The sequence below is a fragment of the Aotus nancymaae genome, unplaced genomic scaffold (genome assembly GCF_030222135.1).
Source record: "Aotus nancymaae isolate 86718 unplaced genomic scaffold, 86718_ANA_hifiasm-v0.15.2.pri h1tg000007l, whole genome shotgun sequence".
NCBI lineage: Eukaryota > Metazoa > Chordata > Mammalia > Primates > Aotidae > Aotus > Aotus nancymaae.
Window position 1 is genome coordinate 44224842 of NW_026988418.1, and position 13694 is coordinate 44238535.

Here is a 13694-nt window from a genome sequence, read left to right on the forward strand (position 1 = left end):
GATGGGTCCAGTAGCTAAAGCTACAAAAGCAGCTCTCCTAGGTCACTGGTGGGAAGTTCAATATTATTGCCTCCCTAATAGCAACTGCTTCTGTTTGAACTCAGGGTTATGAAAGATGAACTACATTAAATGGTAAATCATTAAATATCAGCTGAGTAAAAGCACTGTGGTGTATTATCCTGCTTAAATCACCAGCATCCGTCTTCTCACATGCAAAGAGCTGCTCTTGACAATCATGCAGTGAAACCCTGACAAAGGGGCCAAGACTGAAACCACACAAAAAACCTCAAGTAGCATCTTTTGAGTTTTCAGTTGACAAGTAAATGATCATCAGCAAATATTCCACAGTGGAACTGAAGCTCAGCATTGCATTTAACACAGCTATAAAATATTTGGAAATGCACAATCCCTTTAGAGCCTCATTTTTTTCTCCTACTATGTGTTTATTCTTCATGAAAAGAAAAACAACTGTTTAAATTATGTCCACCTAATACCTTAGATTTATGGCAAAGGCTACAATTTGCTGGTTTTCTTTTACTATTGATCCTCCTCTTACTTATGGGGACATGAACATCATAACTGAAGATAAAGCTCATAGTGATTCAAAACTAAAATTGTACAATAATGGTTGCCTAAGGTCATGTTTCAACACTGTAACAAAAATTAGACCCTTTCATCGACTTGCATTAGACAGCAGAATAATCTCAAGTGGCAATTATAGCTATAAAATCCCACTCCCTACATAGCTTAGATTTATAGTAGAATACTCAGAACTGTAAGCAGTTACCATGAGACAATGGCTTTTCTTTATCTTTATGCTGCATGTGCTTTCATGGTGCTTTGCTCCACTGTGGATCTGCCTTGTCCGTGTAAGTATTTGAGCCATCATGACAGTGTCACCTTAGATGCCACTATCACGGTTAAGATACTGAGGGTAACCACAGAACATCTCAACTACATATTCTTTTTGCCTCCCCAGAATATATAGCCCTGCAATAAAAAGCAAATGGAAATCTAGAATTCACTTTTAGGTTTCCAATTAGTTGCCTCTTTTGGGCATACAACAGACTACATTCAAAATTTGGGAAGAAAACACAGAGTTTAATTGCATAAATTATGTTCTACCAATCATTTTTATGGTATCCTTATTTTAAAAATGTATCCTGTCATGTCATTCTCACACTCATCTCAGCTGGGAGCATACTACCTCTATACACCACAGAAAGAGGATCTATACAATTTTCTTAATAGTTCTACTTACAGACTTATTTCACTTAAAGAATTTTCTTTTAATTTATATTAAATGAAAGCATAAAATTATTTTATATTAATCACAAAGCAAATGAACGTTTCAGGAAAAACTGGTTTACTAACATGCTATATATTACAAAGATAACCTGAATCCTTAAAAAAAATTTGCATCTCTCAAATTTTTTTATAGAAATTGTATTACTTTAATAGAGATATTAGTATGCATTTTATCATACAAACAAATGCATTTTTCTCTTTCTTTTTTTTTTTTTTTTTTTTTTTTTGAGATGAAGTTTCACTCTTTTCACCCAGCCTGGAGTACAGTGGCATGATCTTGGCTTACTGCAACATCCACCTCCTAGGTTCAAGCAATTCTCCTGCCTCAGCTTCCCAAGTAGCTGTGACTACAGGTACCTGCTACCGTGGTCGGCTCATTTTTCTATTTTCAGTAGAGATCGGGTTTCACCATGTTGGCCAGGCTGGTCTCAAACTCCTGACCTCAGGTGATCCACCCACCTTGGCATCCCAAAGTGCTGTGATTACAGGCGTGAGCCACCATGCCTGGCCAAATGTATTTTTTCATTGCTTTATTAATGAGTGCCTATATCCAGGATAACATCACAGAAAACCTTCTATGCACAAAGTCATACTGTTGTTTAGGGAAGAAACAATTATACTCTTTTAGGAAATTATAAGATTCTGGAAGGCCATCTTACTGTGTGACTTTGGCCAAATTATCAGCTGTACCACCATTTTCTCATTAATATACTGAAAATAATAGTACTTATATTACATATATGTGTGAATCAAATCAAATCAAATAACACATACAAAGTATTTACCATAATGCCTAGACTATATTAAAGCTTTTAGAATAAGCAAAATGTTTGTTTTTGTCCCAAACCTCATGCAGTGTATTTCAAATCTATGCTGTGTCATGTTTCATGTTTCTTACAGCCTCCACACTGTTCCCTGCCCCACTGTGCATTTACTAAAAAGGCTCCTTTTGCAGCTTCTCATTCCATGTGTTTTATCTACTGGAAATCTTTCAGAGACCAACCATTGAGACCATCTTGCAAATATATTAACAGAAAACTTATATAGCATGTGGTTACCTCTTTGGGGACATGAATAGACAAACAGAAAATGTCAGAGTGTCATGTTTTAGAAGAAATATCAATCTTTGTGAATTGCAGGACATGATTTTGCTAACATGAAAAAGGAAAGACAACAATTTTGACAAAATTAAACTTAACCCTATGGGATATGGTTATCCCCACATTACCTGCTTTTAAGATTATATAGGACTATACTCATATTCGGGTCAGACTAAAGACAGCCAAATATCATTTAGTGGCATTAGAGGGTGAATGGAACTGGCAGGCAGGTGTGCCCAGGACACTTTCTAGAACACAGATGCAGGACCTATACCTACTATTCAATGCTGTCTTGTCACTGTATTAAAAGATAGACATCAAGACAGCCCACACTGTTCACTGGTTAAGTGAGGCCCTTAAACCTGAAAGCATCTATGTAACCGAAAGGAAGAAAAACAAGTCAGTTGTAGGGAATCTGTAACTCAGATTCTGAATGCTGAATAATAATCTAGCATAATTATTGTACAGTATTGTTCAGTGCATTGTTCAACGTCATTGTCGATCAGTTTACTCTTTTCTTATCTCCATAATAATGTTATACACATATATGTACTGTGTAAATAATGAAGAGAGAAGTTTCAGTGTTTCATGTTAAAACGCTGAGATGTAAAAAGAGACCACATAATTAATCCTTGCACCACTAAGACAAATTTCATCACAGACAACATCATTCAACAAGCCATGTCATTACTGAAGCAAAGGTAAAATTGCTCTTTTTAAAAAATACAAAGCCAATCTTTAAAGAGCTTTATAAAAATGAAAGAACTGGCCTATCTTGCTCACTCTCATCCTGAAGGAAACGTGATCAATCTACCAACATATCAGGCTTTCTATATAGTTGGTTGTACTTATCTGTAATAGTTAAGAAGCTACAAACGACAATACATTTTAGCATTATATTGCACACTTCATTTCAAAAGGACACTTCAATTTCTCTTCATTTCTGGAGGAAGATTAATTTTGTCACTGAAGATTCCAGGCCTGAGTTGCTTAAAAGGAGTCAGTGTCACACAAACGTTTATGGAAATCCTGAGCTCCCGTGTCAGAGAGCATCCCAAAAAAGGATGCTGCATCACTCTGCAGCTGCCATCTGTTGAGTGTTTTCCTGACAGCTGTATCTCTTGACCATCACCAGTGCAGATAATCACAGGAGGCACCAAGGAAGTACACAGCCGTCAGACACAGAGGAAGATTCCATGTTTGTCTGTGAAACAACATTGCTTTTAATTGCACCATAATGATTTTCTAACAGACACAATGGTATGTAGTGTAGTCTTAGAGCTGATTTAAAGCACACAATAAACCACAGTGCAGCTGAAAAGCCAATTGAGACTTCTTAGTGCCAGGAAGGTTTTTGTCTTACGTGAATACTTAAGAGCATTTCACCAGCTACTCTGTCCACAATCCACTTTTACCAAAAATAACTGCCTCTATCACTGTGCCTGAATAGTTTTTAAAAGAAAATGAACAATTTTATTTCAAATATCAATGAGATTAAGCCTTGGCTTTATTTGTAATCTTCATGATACACAATCCTAAAATAAGACAACTTCATCGGTAGGTGATGATCCAAAGTCTCACTCTCCTGACTTCTTTTTAAAACCATTTAATGTTTTTATTCTTACCCTTCAGTGTAAAAGTCTGTCCGGCTAACTTCTGTCTTTACCTCTTTCAAAACATTCTCTGACATAGCAGTTGCAAGGGTATTGAGATGGTGGAATTGGCTGGTCAGACATTGAAATCCTTGGTTTCTTCAAGGGAACAATTAATAACACTAGTAGCTACCATTATTTGAGGACCCACTATGGAGCAGTCCTCTTCTCAGTACTTTATAAGCTCCAACTTAAAAGATTCCAGTCAAAACGTCACCTTGTGTGAAAGTCTAATACTCTGTTTCTGGGAATTCAGTTGTCAGAATATGATGGATCAATCAGCAGAGGCTTTCTAAATCCCCTAGCTCCATTCTATTCTGGAGCATAAAAGAATGAGAGAGAGACAGAGAGAGAATAAAAGAAAGGAATTTCAAAAGATCTATACTTTCCATTTATTTTTATCATTATTATACTAACCAGTATTTGTTGACCCTATCTCACATATATACACAACACGAACACATACACATGCATGTGTGCACACACAGGCACTTACGTACTCTAAACTCTCATTTTCTTCATTAACTACCAGTTCTCGCTTATTTATGTACCATCTTGTGACTGTTTCTACTACTCCGAAGTGTGACAGCAAGAGCAGATATTAGACCCAATTAAAAAAAAAAAGTCTGGGGCTGGGCACAGTGGCTCATACCTGTAATCCCAGCACTTTCAGAGGCCAAGGTGGGCAGATCACCTGAGGTCAGGAGTTCAAGACTAGCCTGGCCAACATGGTGAAACCCCATGTCTACTAAAAATACAAAAATTAGCCAAGTGTGGTGGCAGACGCCTGTAATCCCAGTTACTTGGGAGGCTGAAGCAGAAGAATCACTTGAACCTGGGAGGCGGCTGAGGTTACAGTGAGCCGAGATCACACTACTGCACACCAGCCTGGGTGACAGAGCAAGACTTAGTCTCAAAAAAAAAAAAAAGGAAAAGAAAATGTGTGTTAAACTTGCATTAGGTATACTTGGGCTTATACTCTACTTTTCAGGGGAAAAAATATATTCCGATATGAACCCCACATGCCTATGCCTGGCCCATGGCAAGTTTCACAGCTGAGACTCCTCTAACAAAAAACAGAAATGTTTTTCTCCTACTAATCTAAATTCAGAAAGCAGGGAACAAGGAAAAAATTTACCATCCATTCTCCACCAGGCACTACAGGCAGAGATCTGGGAGAACTGACCTTGGTTACAAAAAATACATTCTTACTTTTTTTGCCAGCTTTTGTCAATTCCTTCAAGATCTCAACTGTGGGCTCTAGAGCAAGTGGCGGGGGGGGCAGTCTCAGTTACCCTATGTTGGGTACCAGAAACTATAGGGGAGAGAAAATAATACATTTTTCTCATCCACTGCAAGGTTCATGACTGACAACCATATAACAAAAGACAGCTTAACAAAAGAAAAAAACAAATATATTTATTTATTTATTTGAGGCAGAGTCTTGCCCTGTTGCCCAGACTGTACTGCACAGAGGCAATCATAGCTCACTGCATCCTTGAACTCCTGGGCTCAGGCGGTTCTCCAACCTCAGCCTCCCACGTAGCTGGGACTACCGGCATGCACCACCACACCCAGCCAACACATTTATTTAACCAAAGTTCCATGTGGCAGGGAGGCTTCAGAAATGAAGACTCAAGGAGCACTGTATATTTTTATGGACAGGTTTGATGAAGAATGGACAGTCATGTAGAAGTGTGGCTGGACAAAAAGGAGGTTTGACCTAATGATAAACTAGGCAGAACTTGGCAAAGGGGATTTACTTAGATTCTTCTTGGCCTCCAGGCATAGGGCAGGATACCTGTCATATGAGGGTCCTATGACCTACTTACAGTGTAGGTGGGTCAGACAACTTCCCTATGACCATGTTTCAGGGGAGAAAGGAGAAAGTCAGAGAGGCCCTTCTTGCTTCTATGGTTTTCTCAATTTCCTTGAGGTTAAAATATTCAGTAGATATTGAACTTGAGTTGGAAGAGGTGCGTCTGGTCTAAAAATGGAGGTAAAACCACTGCCCAGTGGCCCCCAGCCCAACTCCAGCCATGGGCGTCACAGCCAGGGGGAAGAGGGTCATGATCCAAAAGAACCAGAGTAGTTGAGAAAACTGTTTATTGGTGGTCTGAGCTTTGAAAAGACAGATGATCATTTAAGAGAACATTTTGAAAAATGAGGCACACTCATAGATTGTGTGATAATGAGAGACCCCCCACCAAACGCAACATTCCAGGTGGGTTGGTTTTGTGACTTACTCTTGTGTTGAAGAGGTGGATGCAGCAACGTGTGCTCGATCACAAAAGGTTGATGAACGTGTACTGGAACCAAATAGAGCTGTTTCTAGAGAGGATTCTAAAAAGCTTGGTGCCCATCTGACAGTGAAGAAAAAATTTGTTGGTGGTACTAAAGAAGATACAGAAGAATATAATTTGAGAGACTACTTTGAAAAGTATGGCAAGATTGAAATCATAGAAGTTATGGAAGACGGAGTGGAAAAAAGAGAGGATTTGCTTTTGCATCTTTTGATGATCACAATACATTTAATAATGTTGTTCAGAAACACCACACTATTAATAGGTATGACTGCGAGGTGAAAAGGCCTTTTCTAAACAAGAGATGCAGTCTGCTGGATCAGAGAGAGATTGTGGAGGGATATCTGGCAATTTTATGGGTTGTGGAGGAAACTTCGGAGGTGCTGGAGGTAATTTTGGCCGTGGTGGAAACTTTGGTGGAAGAGGAGGTTATGCTGGTGGAGGTGGTGGCAGGAGAGGTGATTATGGAGGAGGTGATGGTGGCAACTATGGCAGTGGTCCTGGTTATAGTAGTAGAGGGGGCTATGGTGATGATGGACCAGGATATGGAAACCAAGGTGGTGGATATGGTGGCAGTGGTGGAGGGTATGATGGTTACAGTGAAGGAGGAAATTTGGCAGTAGTAACTATGGTGGTGGTGGCCACTGTAATGATTTTGGAAATTATAGTGGACAACAGCAATCAAATTATGAACCCATGAAAGGGGTTTTGGTGGAAGAAGCTCAGTCATCCCTATGATGGTGGTTATGGATCTGGTGATGGATGTGGTGGATATAGTAACACAAGGCTATAAAAACAGCAGAAAAGGGCTGTAGTTCTTAGCAGAAGAGAAAGCAAGGAGTTGTCAGGAAAGTTTTGAGACAGTCATCCCAAATGCATTAAAGTAACTGTAAAAATCTGCCATAGAGGGAACAATGACCCATAGTCAGAAAAGTTACTGCAGCTTAAACAGGAATCCTTCTTGTTCAGGACTGTCATAGCCACAGTTTGCAAAAAGTACAGCTATTGATTAATGCAGTGCAGTGTCAATTAGATGTTCATTCCTTATGTCTTTTATCTGTGGTAGCTTTTTCTTTTTCTTTTCATTTCATCGGGAATATTGCCCTGTAAAAATTAAGAAATTTTTAACTTTTCAATATTTATGTAGTTCAGTTTTTCTACATTTTAGTACAGAAACTGTAACAAAATGCAATCTTGAAGGTGTTTCCTTGTGAGTTAACAAGTAAAGATCGTTGTTAATGACCATTTGGTATGAATTTTTCTAAAGTTAACTGTAAAGAAACACCTACTGACTTGCAGTTTAAGGGAAATCTATTCTCCCCATTTTCAAACCACAATATGAATGGGTGCTGACATGTGGAGAGAATAGATATTTGCATGTTTGCAATGTATGTTTTAGATAAATAAGATTGAGTATTTAAATTAGCATTTGTGATTTTAATAGCATTATTACCTTCAAATGAAAAAAAAACCTCAGAATTTAAAAAAAACCTCAGTATGCCAAGATGCTGTTTTGGGATATCATGTTGTAGGTGCAAAAGGAACTTTCCTTCCACTCCCTGAAGTTTCAAGGATTTGAGCCTATAAGACAAACTGACAATAGACAGGTTAACAGGAGAAAAAGTGTACACATTTATAACATGCAAACGCATGGGAGGTATCATACCAAGTATGAAACTCAAGGGCCAGATGGTTGAAGCTTAAAGACCCCCATTCGTAGGAGAGAGGAAAGTTGGGGTGGAGGGGATGCAGGCAATTTTAGAGGAAGAGTAAATGATTTTCAGGGGAGATGAGTGGACCTGAAAAACGGACAATAGCCTGGGGAAAGTTTTTCGGGACTCTGGGAGTGGTGTCAACTCTAGTCTTTTCTGCAAGTTATTCTGCCTGCTTGATGAGATTACAAGGAGAGGGCCCAAGATAACTGCGTTTCTTCATGAGGGAACTTCACAGAAAGCACCTCTCCATGCTTCAGGATAGGGAACTAGGGGAGAGAAGGAGAGCAGGAGAAGGTCAGAGAGACCGTGTTTCTGAGGCTGCTTCTTTATTTCAAGGTACTCAGCATGACAAAGCACCATGTTTTAAGGTGTTGTTTTCTGAGCTGCAACGAATGTTCTGAGCCCTGACACCTAGAAGTGGTACTTTTTTAGGAAGAAATCTGAACCACCTATCCACATTCCCATATGGTATAATAAATTTTAAATTCTCACTTTTGAAACCTACTGTCTATATTTGTGAACTATCCGTGATGAATTTCTAAAGGAGCTTTTCTTACCGTGACCCACTCTTGTTAGTAGTAAGGTTGGTGAACTTGACTTCCTAGTTAATAATTATGAGAGATAACAGTTCATTGTGCAGTTATCGAGAGGCTTCTGTTACCTTTTTTAAAAAACTCAAATATCCAATAGATATTTGTACTCTTAAGAGTAGGTGAACATTCTCATACACGATTCATGCAGTGTAAAAGAACCACAGGCTAAGAAGCAATGCCTAATCTCTAATTAGGTAATTTGAGGAGGCAGGAGGAAGGCCTATATTCCTAAACAGTCTGTCTGTGTTTTAAGAATATTTCTTATTCCTAAATCAGGCACGCATGATTCAACCCACTAGCCATTGGTTGCCTGTCCTAAGAAACAGGAGTCTCCTAATATTTGAAATTGGTTGTAGTAAAGAATGCTTGAACCAAATGCCTGCTTCCTTCAGTTCTGCCCTGAAGGAATCCTGCTAGGGGCTCTTCAATCTCTCTCTTAAAACAATGGTTTCCATACATCAAACAGTGCAGGCTCTGTGGACAATTTTTCTTGTTCACAATCAAATAAGAAAAATAAGCGGTCTGAAATGATGCACATATATATAAATGGAACAAATCTGTAGTGAGAGCCTCCCATGTGCCAGGCAACGTTTCGGGTAATGGAAGAAAAGAGGTGAACAAAAGCTAGGAAGCCCATGACCTCATTAGCTTTATATTGTAATGGGGGAAAGAGATAAAAGCAAAGAAATGATAGATAGCAATGTAGTAGCAAGTGCTTGATGAAAAATGAAGCAAAGTAAAGGAATGGAGAGGAATGGAAGTACAGAAGGGGAAGGCTTGTCCACACGGGGTCTGTAAAGAGGGGGTTTCAATAGGGCTAGAGAAGCCTTGCCTCTTCTGGTTAGATTCCAGTGGAGAGCTCTATCAATGCCCCAGGGGATCTGTTTCCAGTTAGAGGATAGGATTTGCCCTGTGTAAAGGCAATAGGGTGAAAAGGGGCTTGCTATGTCTCAGGAACGCACTATTTCTGAAGGCCTTTGTGGCATGTTGGTGTAAAAGTTGCCAGCTCTTCATGTTTGAAAAGACGGTCTTGTATTCTGAGATTATGTCTTTCCTCTCTCCCCTAACCCCCCACTGATGTTAACATGTCTTTTCTTTTACGAAATGCTGTAAGATTTCAAGTTAGCTGTTGGTGGTGGTTTTTTTTTTTAATAGCCTAACTTGGCAATATAAAATGTTGGCAGCGGTATGTTGTTCTCTCTTTTTTTCCCAAACTGATTCATAAAATACAAATCTCTGTTAAGCTCTGGCTTAAGACATACAGAAAGTGCCAGTTCTCCCTCTGTGTCCGTGGAAAACTCCATCTTAACTCACTTCCAAGTATTTATTTGATTTGTTTTACTCATTTGGGTACTTACTTATTTTCCAGGTTTGTCTTGAAAGAAAAAGAAACACTGTGATCCCCAAATTCACGTTCTATATTTTGGCTTATTTTATTTTAACATGAAAAAGCAGTAGTAAAATTTATCCCTGATTCTTTAATAAAACAGCATGTCAGCGGAACAGATACGGGAAATGGGGCCCTCCCAAGTTCTTTTATAGTCTGACATCAAAATTAAACTGGGATGCTGAGAATGTCTGGGGCTCTCCCTGTTCTCTGTCTCCTAAGATTTCCAAGGGATATCCGTGTTTGTTTTGTGTTTGTGTTTTAGAGGTAGGGTGGGGAGTTGGGAGCTGCTTTTTTTTTTTTTCTTTAAGAGAAAAGGAGAAAACCAGATATTTTCAAGGGAATTGACTACTAGTGGCCAGTATAACAAAGAAACCCCACTAAGCCTAACCACAACCTGACAGAATGAAAAGTGATTCCAGAGCTGCCACTCACCACAAATCCCCATGAACCATGCCAGGAAACAAGCTGAAAGAAGTAGAGAGGCTGCCGCTGAAGGGCCACAAATGTGGCCCCTAGAGAATCTTCTGGTCCCATTCAAATTCAAAGTGGTAGCATGGGGGAGGGGTGGCAACTGAAGACAGAGAATCGGCCGCCCTGCGATCACTTTCAGGGTTATGATGGAACTGATTTAAAATGCAAAACCACATTCCGCTGTAAACACAGAGGAAAACTGAAAGCAGAGAGGAAATCGAATTTTATTTGGTGATTTTCAATTTTAGGATGAAATGGGGATGGGAAGAACAACGCTATTTATTTTTCCAGAACTGAAATTGCCTGTTCTCTTTTGTAGGATAAGTGAATGTGGACTGATATATTACTTCTTTAGGCTTCAATGCTAATAAGGCATACTTCCCACAGAATCTGACAGAAAGGATGAATACCTTGCCCTGCTAATGGTTAATGTGTAGTGGCATGTGTATTTCTTGAATGTTCATGAAGTTTTCTAATTCATCAGCACACAATTGGGCTTTTTTCCTCTCTTTAAACAGAATGAAATGCCAGGAGGGCAAGAGGTTCGGGGGTGTCGTATTATCCCTCAACCCCTGTATTTACTACCTAAAAGTTATTGCTAATTTTTTCTACCTTGGGAACAAAATTGTTCTTCAACAAATAATTTAGTACTGACCACACTTTAAAATGTTTATTGCTGTTGAATCTGTCACAGATTGCATCAAACCACAGAGATGCTAATCTATCTCATGTATTTGAAACTCCTCTGGGAAACATAGATTTGGGCTTACTGCTGAGTGAACATGACTGTTAGGATTATGGAGACCATACACAGTGAAGAAAGGCAGCATCGCTTTTCTGACTGGAAAGTAAACAATAGGGCGATTGTCGGCTTACACATGGGGCCAACAGCCTTACTGCTGAAGAGCTGTATGTAAAATCCTTGATAGCAATCCGTCTTGATGTTTTCTTCTTGGACATGGATGTTGTCAAGGATTCAGATGAGCCACCCCAGTGCGTATGCAGGAAACAAAACAGGATATTCTTGTTTAAGGACTGTTTTCTGTAATTATGTTGATTTTTTTATGCAACACTTGAACTTTTAAAAACTCAAGGATGCGTTAAGAAGTACTCCAGAGGAGAATAAATGATTGAGATTTTATCATAAGTGAAATGTTATCATGCGTTCTTAACAAAATTAACTTGTTTGTATTTGTGCTTGGGTCTATGAATTAAGGATACTTAGACCATGCCTGTTTCATCTTCCTGCTCCTACCTCGGCACCGCTCCCCTCCCCGGCCCATTTTCAGGCAGGAGGTCAAGTTGTCGTTGGAACATCATATTTCCTGCTTGGAAAAGGCACCGGATTGTATAATCGTCTGACAGGAAAGTTTCAAGAGTACCAGGAGTTTCCCTTGGAAGGCTTGGGGCGGGGTGAGAATGTGCAGCAGTCCTTTGAGCTTCTTTCCTTTGAGCTATCACGGGCTGTTCTGTGGTTGTATATACAGAGTTTCAGCGTGGAGAGAGCTAAACTGAACTGTAAATACCCTAAGGAAAAAATGTCTGTGGAAATATGTACCCTGGGCTTGCCTGGTACCCTGTAGTTTTGTGTGTCCTTCCTTGCTAAGGAAGGAACATCTGGCTGAACGACTTACTGCTTAATGCTATCAGGCTACAGACATCCGGTCACTCCTTTCCCATCCCAATATAAATTCTCTGTCTGAGACAAGGGATGTAACATATTTGTATGCCAAGAAATTTGATTTTGTGACAATTATTTGCTCTTAATTTAAGAAAATTACTTTGTGCTCTTTTTCTTTTATTTAATCAAAATGCCATGCGATTTCCTATTTCACTTGAATAATTCTCATAATTTTACAACACAATGAAAGGATTATAGATTAGTGCAGGTCAATCTCCTCCATGTCCTCCTTATTTTTCTTAAGATTCCAATCCACAAAAGGTCATAGACAACATAATACTTCCGGGCCAAGGACACCACAAGGTCCCTTTGCAAAAGCGACTATACTCCAATAGAAGTATGCCCTGAGTTTTAACCACTGTGATTCAATGGAGAACATAAAATGTGAACCAGTCAGCAGCAACTGCCAAGTTCAGTCAGGAGCACCCTGTGAAAGCTGATCTTACTCTGGGGGTAAGGCTGTGTGGCAGAGAGTTTAAAATGGTGCTTGTGGGTCAGCCTGTCTGGGTTGGAATTCGGATTCTACCCTTAAGCAAGGAAATAATTTAACCCTTCTTTCCCTTGGTTTTCTCAATTGCAAAAGGAAAAATATAATTGTTCCAATTATTCTTTGCTGCATAACAAAATACCCTGAAATTTAATGGCTTGAAAGAAATATGTCTTATTATCTCTCACCTTTCTGTGGATTGACTGGACTCTGTTGGGTGGTCTTCACTCAGGGTTCATCATTCTGGAGCAGTCAGATAGCAGCGGGAACCAGAGTCCTGGGAAGGCTTCAGGAGGCTGGCCCCACAACATGATCCGTTCACATGCTGATGGCAGGCTGGGAGCTGAGCTGGGACTCTGTTGACACCTGGCCTCTCCATGTTGCCTGAGCTTTCCCACAGCATAGAAGCCTTAGTCTAACTTCTTCTTCTTTTTTTTTTTTTTTGAGACAGAATCTCACTCTGTTGCCCAGGCTGGAGTGTAGTGGGGCGGTCTCAGCTCACTGCCTCCCGGGTTCAAGTGATTCTCTTGCCTCAGCCTCCCAAGTAGCTGGGATTGGCTAATTATTTGTATATTTAGTAGAGACGGGGTTTCACCATGTTGGCCAGACTGGTCTTGAACTCCTGACCTCACAATCTGCCTGCATCAGCCTCCCAAAACCCTGGGAGGATTACTGGCGTGAGCCACCATGCCAGGCCGCCTTAGTCTGACGTCTTAATGGAAGCTCAGGATTCCAAGAGAACAAAGCAATGTTGCCAGTCCATTTAAAGGTTAAGCTAGGACCTAGCATACTGTCTCTTCTGCCCCACTCTATACATCAAGCAAGTCAATAAGGCCAGCTCAGATTCAAAAGGAGGGGAATTAGACTCCATGTCTCAATCTCTCAGTTAGAGGAGTAGTAAATAATTTGATGCCATCCCTGATCTACCACGAATATAATAATCACATAGAGTTTTGTGAGAATTAAGCAAATTAATCTTTGTAACATACTTAGA

At 39.7% G+C, this 13694-nt stretch overlaps 1 protein-coding gene and 1 pseudogene across 16 annotated transcripts in view; both read left to right on the forward strand.

The window, feature by feature from the left end:
- The window catches only part of ADGRL2 (adhesion G protein-coupled receptor L2), a 678543-nt gene that overhangs the window by 112413 nt on the left and 552436 nt on the right, over positions 1-13694 (forward strand). The gene's annotated exons all lie outside the window — the stretch shown is intronic.
- LOC105710341 (heterogeneous nuclear ribonucleoprotein A3-like) lies at positions 6054-7156 on the forward strand (annotated as a pseudogene).